This window comes from Lolium rigidum, chromosome 5, assembly GCF_022539505.1.
Source record: "Lolium rigidum isolate FL_2022 chromosome 5, APGP_CSIRO_Lrig_0.1, whole genome shotgun sequence".
Classification (NCBI taxonomy): Eukaryota; Viridiplantae; Streptophyta; class Magnoliopsida; order Poales; family Poaceae; genus Lolium; species Lolium rigidum.
In genome coordinates, this window is record NC_061512.1 from 5,317,196 (window position 1) to 5,324,192 (window position 6,997).

General features: G+C 47.7%; 1 pseudogene; it reads left to right on the forward strand.

Annotated features, from left to right (window-relative positions):
• The first annotated feature begins 3,963 nt into the window (after nt 1–3,963).
• Nucleotides 3,964–6,757, forward strand: LOC124655562 (annotated as a pseudogene).
• The last annotated feature ends 240 nt before the right edge of the window (nt 6,758–6,997 follow it).

Consider the following 6,997-nt stretch of genomic DNA (forward strand, 5'->3'; position numbering starts at 1 on the left):
TTCTGCTCAATCTGCCCTTTGCCATTTAGAGTTGCATATTCCAGATATTAGGAAAAATCATTTGGCATCTTTCTGATATGCAACAGTTGTTTGTGTTTTTTCTTTTGAAGGCAAAGCGGTAAACACATAGAGAAAAGAAAACCTAACTCGATTTCTTTTGTCTATTTGCAGTTCTGTGAGTAGCTATTTGATAGCTAGGCCCGGAGGTTGATAGGCCAAGAAATCATTGGAAGCTGTTGCTTCACCTTTGCTGCTTTCTCCCTGACTAAGCTGCCATGTATCCAGCTGCAGGTTTAGCTGCTGAGTGAGCGAGCCCTGTTGCTTCTCTTCTCCTCATGTGTAGTTTTTCTGTTTCTCTTCATGCTGCTACTTTAGATGGTGGTGTATGGTTTGCTGCACATGATCATACATGCCTAGCTGTGTGCACTTGTTCACCGATAAGCATGCCGCCACGAGCGAGCAAACAATACCCGTCACGCCGCCACGCCCATGGCAGCCATCGGTGTCCATTGGGGTGAGCTCTCTCTCTCTTCCCCTCTTCTAAGGTATTTGTTTCGCTGTTTCCTTCCACATTGTTTGGAGCATATCAGCCAGAGGTCATAGTTATGAGTGTTGTGCCCTTATAGACAACAGTCCAAAAACGACATGGTTATTTTATTTTCAAACTTTTAAAATGCTCACCTGCTAATGCTGACATGCTTCATCTGACACTGGTAGCCTTCATGGCTGTACTATGGAAATACTTACTTGCTACTCTACTAGCTTAGAGAATGACTTCTGGAAAACTCTTAGATGAACCGCCGGGCATATGAGCCGGCCGCATCCAAGGCTGATAGCAACTAAGGATTCGTGCAAGTTCATGGACCACATACCCTTATAAACTCGTAATGACCGCATGTTGCTCGTATAAGCTACTTTGTATGCATGCTCTAGCTGGTCCATGGCCGACAGGTTCTGCAGATCGCCTGTTCGTACCCATGGAAGCAGTCGACTGCAGTGCACTGTATAACGGCCGGCAACTTCCATTTTTACCGTCGAGCACTACTTAAGCAGGGGACGAGGAGGTAGGAGAACAGTGCAAGGTGCCCACCAATTACGGCCCTGAGAGATCCCCTAACTGGAAGGATACCCAGCCTTGCAGCTTGCATGTGTCGTAGTTCATCCGCGATGTCTCAGTCTTCTTCAACCTTTCGACGCGGCCGATCCCTTGGCGCCCCCTTGCCGCTGATCATGTGCCCGAGGTGCTCCAACGTCCGGACTCGATCGTGGGTTTCCAGCACAGAAGCTAACCCTGGGCTTCGCTTCTACAAGTGTGCCAACCAACGTGTAAGTGAATTTGTATTTTATCGATCAACTTCCTTTCCATCCAAACCCTTCTCCGCCTCCGGTTCCTTTCCTCCCAAGGCTGATAGATGTCCTCACCGGATTCATTCTATGTTTTAGGCTGGAAGTGACGTTTGTGATTCATGGTGGTGGGAGGACGATTACGCCGTGTTCATCACCGGGACTGGGATCAACCTTCTTGCGGCCGCCGCCGGCGGCAGCTTCGTTGTCCTCCGATGCCCGGACAGAGGATCCGCTATCCACCGCCATAGCCGGCCCATTCACGGATGGAGGGGAATGGGATCGCCTGGGGGCTGCATCATCGGCCGCATCCGCAGCCTCCTTCGAGGCGCTGCTGCAGTTCTGACCTCCCGTCAAGCAGCTCGCGTGCATTGCCTCGCCGATGTTCATGTCCTCGGAGCATCCGGAACGCGGCAGAGGCGTGGTGTACTTCCACCGCAGCTTACAGGGATGGATCTGATGCGCGGATGCGCCAACTGCAACAACCCCCCTACTGATTCGCTCCTTGAAACCTCATCGGACATTATAGGGGATGTACTCAGTTGTGTATTGATGGCCGTGATTTAGGCCAACGAACGGCGGCCGCGGTAGTAGGCCGGAACAGGGGCGTATGGGGGGCGGTTGGTGGTTCAGGAAGAAGGAATTGTGGGAGATCGAGAGAGGGTCGGGAACACAGGCGTAGTTATGGTGCGTTCCAGTACTGAAGATTGTAACTTTAGTTTTTACCAGCAGACATGTACTGGTTGTCCGAGCTGCCTGAGTGTCAGGCACCAGCCTTTCCGCCATCAAACCTCGTACGACCCCACTATGTGTAGGCGTACATCATGCGTATTCTGTCAGGCACAAGCATAAATAATTCCTTGCAGTTTCATTTCATGCCCTCACCAGGATGCATAACGTGTGGCTGGATATCCAAGTTCATATGCCGGCCGGTTCATTCTATTCACTCTCACTTCTTCTTTCCTATATTGGTGTTCTCCTTGACATTGGACAACGAATAGGACCAGGATTCTTATATTGATGCTCTGTATGGTTCGTTAGCTGAGAACTATTCAGCTGCTTCATATTTGGCTCAGCATGCTATACTGATATATCCTTTTTCCTACTAACAATGTCGCTAACAATATATGATTTGGTTCTTTCTGAAGTCCCCGTAGTTGCAAGAGGGCTTGACAGCTGTGATATATGCAAAGACAATGGACCATGTTACTGATGCAGATTTATTATATCCTCGAGAGTTCCTTCTTTCTGTTGATCTTAGTAATTTCCCGCAGCACAAGATTTGTCTCGAGGTTAGCGTGCCTGTCATTTGCAAGAAACATCAATCAATAGGACTATGCAACCGGATACTTCAAAGTCACAAATTATGACAGGAAACAACAAAGGACAATGTGTATGCATACCAAGAATGGTACTGAATGCACCTTCTTCCAAGTAGCCTTCTACGCTGCAGTGTCTGCAGTACCCAGTGTGCCTCTGTTACACTGGGATTATCAATAAAATTCAGGGACAACCCCTGGACAGACTAGCTGCCAGTTCACCAAAACCTGTATTTTCTCACGGCCAGTTCTATGCAGCCATCTCAACTTAAGAGTGACATCGAGAAAACTGGTAACAAATGGGTATTTTGCAGCGATAGCCATGACCAGAAGTATAGCATATCAACAAGTGTCGACTGTTCTGCAAGAAAGCCAATCTAGAATTGTGGATTAAGTAGGATCGTATTGATTCTACCCTCTCTGAACATTTTAAGATGTCTACTTCATGTAGCTCCATCTGTGAATGATTAAAATGTTCTGTACTGCTTTCCGACTTTCCAGCTCTTGCTCATAAGATGAGTGGCAAGCGATTTTTCACCTTTCACTCATACGAAGGATTGCTATTTTCTAGCTATCAACTATCCAACAGTAACTATAAAGTTTTCAAGTTAATGATTTCTAACACCAAGTCTGTAATACAATCTTCTGCTGCAAAGCAACTAAGCAATGTATGATACCACTTCTAAGTACACACAAAGATTATAAACACTTACTTACGTGTGCTTAGGCACAATAAATTATTAAAACAACATTTCACCCACGGGCGCGGCGTGTCGCCGCGCCGAAGGCTTCCTAGTAATAACTAACATTTGTGCTGGTAAAATCATTGGCCATAGTCAAATCGAGAAGACCAACCATATCTTGAGTGAGGAAGCGAAGCTAAAACAAACAAAACGAAACGGTCATCAGCAGCAGACTTGCGGCAGAGCCTAGAAGCGACACCTGTCTGTTACGGCACGCCCAATCAGATTCCCCCACCTCGCTTCCTTGTCGCTCGTGCCTTGCTCCCTCGCTCACAAGTCCCGGTCGCCGGCATCCCCTCCTCCTCGCCGGAACACGCAACACCGTCGCCCTGCCCACCACTCACCGCCTCCCACGCCGCTCGCCCACCTGGTACACGTACTCCCGAACCCGACATCCACCCTCCTCGCCACGCTTACTTTTCTTCTGCCCTTTCTCCATTGTTGCCCCCTTGATTCGCGCACACCAGGCCACGGCACTCGCTACGGTGGTGGGTGGCTCAGTCAGGCGCGTGCGTGGTGCAGTTTCTTGGTAGCATGTAACCGCAGTTGAACTCCTGATGGCGGCGATGGTGTTCGCCGGGGAAGGGGCCACCGCGCGCGGCGGAATGCGCCAGCGGCCCGGATCTTGGGAGCCGGGAGCACCGCGCCGCGGCAAGAGGAGCATGTACCTCATGGAGTGCGTGCCGCTGTGGGGCTGCGCCGCGACGCGCGGCCACGCCGCGGAGATGGAGATGGAGGACGCGTGCGCCGCCGTGCCCGTGCGGATGCTCGCGACCAGCCGGGAGATGGGCGGGATCGGGGTCGACTTCGACGCCTCCCAGCTCCGGCTGCCGGCGCACCTCTTAATTCGGCGTGTACGATGGACACGGCGGCCCGGAGGTGAAGTTATCTCATTTTCTGATTCTTGTGGTGCCCAGAGGAAACACATTATTAACCTCGAGGCATCTTGCTCAATGCTCATGCTTCATGTTCTCTGTGCAGGTGGCAAACTACTGCCGGGACAAGATCCACGTCGTGTTACGAGACGTGCTGCGAGCCGGGAAGGGGCTGGGGGAAGTACGGGAGGTGGATGTGAAGGAACCATGGGAGAAGGTTTTCGGCGATTGTTTCCACAAGGTCGACGATGAGGTGTCCGGCAAAGCGACCATGTTTTCCAATGGCTCCAGTGAGTCCCGTGCGGAACCTGTTGCCGCCGATAACGTGGGTTCCACTGCTGTTGTTGCGGTTGTCTGCTCATCTCATGTCATAGCTGCCAACTGTGGAGATTCACGGGTCGTGCTCTGCCGCGGGAAGGAGCCGATTGCTCTCTCCGTCGATCACAAAGTATGAACTGGAATTTACCGCTCAGCTAAGTTTATTAATCCAGTTAAGTTACAAAGTTGTGTCTGATCATGCTTCCGTGTTCCAGCCTGATAGGAAGGATGAGCTCGCCAGGATTGAGGCTGCAGGTGGGAAGGTCATTGACCGGAACGGTTATCGTGTCTCCGGTATACTCGCAATGTCACCGTCAATCGGTAAGTTTTGCATGTCCAGGTTTATTATATGTATGGAATTATTGATGATGTCAAGCTGGTTGTAAAAAATGTTCTGAATAAGATTAAGGTCTAAGCATGATTTCTGTTACTTTTTGACCAATTTAAAATACAAATTTGGTAGCCCAACATGTACCGTTGCCATCATGATCTCTAGAAGGTTCTTTGGTAAACTCTAGGAGGCATCTCTTTGTAAGCTAAGGCAGACAAAAAGCTTCACAACAAGACCGTACCAGGATATGCTCCTGAAGTATTCTGCCTATGCAGCATATATGACATTACTTTAATCGTCACAGCCAAACATCCATAGAATTACAATAGTAGTAGTTCTATGGCCATATCTTGCTGCATATGTCATCTGGGATTTCAGTAAACAAGGATACTTGAACCACTAGAAGCCTATATGAAACCATCAGTCTTTGTGCTGTCAAAAAGATAAAAACCCATCACCTTTGTCTTAATATTTGCAATCATCTTAAGTCTCTGGTACTAGGTCATTGTGTGAAACATCTAAGTAATATTTCTCATTCTCCATATGAACATGTGAATACATAAAATTGAATTGGCGCCACAATTTTGATCATACATCTTGGATCTTTTTTCTGTACAAACTCGTGCCGATTTCTCTTTCATGTGGTATTTCAATATATGAGATCATCTGATATCACGTTACTACATTAGCTCATTTCAGGTGTTAAATTATAACTGTAAAGAAATGATCCATTTCATATACTAGCAACTTGCAACTCCGCATTTTCCCATCTGAGAAAAATCATGGCTACTATTAGTCCGTGTTCCTCATTTTTATCTTGGTTCCTTACCCGGAAATACGGGGATGGGGACGAAGTTGTCCGTGGACTTCAATATGTTCTTGTGAAAGTGTTCGGATTAGGATGCAGATGTCCTTAAGAAGGCCAAAGTAAAATGTCCCCCGTATTGAAGGAACAAAGGTACCCTATATATACTTATGCTGTTATGTGTGCAAGTGCCTCGGGTAGTTGTGAACTATGGCCATGGCTAATATAAGATATTAGTTTTTGCTTACGGTTGGGGCCATCTGAATAGTTCCATTATTAAAACTTGGACAACTCTGTTCTCCCTGTTCCATATGAGAAGTTAACTGAACTAAGATATTAAACCAGCCAATTTCTCTATGCATTTGTTTGCATGTCTGAAGTTCCCTTTGGTTTATCAACTTGAAGCGGAACTCAACAATATTCTTGCAGGGGACCAATACCTGAAACCATTTGTGATTCCAAAACCCGAAGTCACTGTTGTTCCACGGGCAAAAGATGATGACTGCCTCATTCTAGCGAGCGATGGTCTGTGGGATGTCATGTCAAAGAGGACACATGCAAAATTGCACGACGGCAGATCCTTCTTTGGCGCAAGAATAAAAACGATGGTGCATATTCTGATGAGGGCGGCGGCGAACCCACTATGAACCCTGCTGCAAAAGCAGCTGCTGATTGTCTCGTGAGGCTAGCGCTGATGAAAGGGAGCAATGACAACATCAGTGTCATTGTTATTGACCTGAAATCACGAAAGAAGCCCAAGGGAAAATCGTAACATGCTCCTAACTCACCTGACTAGCTGACCGTGGTCTGCGACCAGAGTTTCCTCTGCTAGTCTGCCTTCCTTGCAAGACGTCACGCCTCCATTTTTTCGTCTTCAGATGTTCTGCAAGAGTTGTATGTGTATATGCTAATAGGTGTGGTTCCGACGATCTGATGTGCGGGGTGTGTGTCCATGTATACCCCCTTGCCCTTGTGCTTTGGGGCTGTTCGCATTTGTTTTCGGAACATCCATGTAAATGTTATGGTATCTCGCATAATAATTGAGCATTGCAAAAGACCGATATGATTGTCGGAACTCGGAAGTTACATATGTAGCAGTGGAATGTGCTTATAGCCTTATAGGTGTTGCTTTCTCGATCACCTGATGTACCTTCGTTCTTTCCGACATGAGATCATCAAATGAAGCAGATGGATGCCGATGAAAATGTCCGGACCCCTTTATGGATGCTCTCAACATGGCGGAATGTCTGACATATATTGTT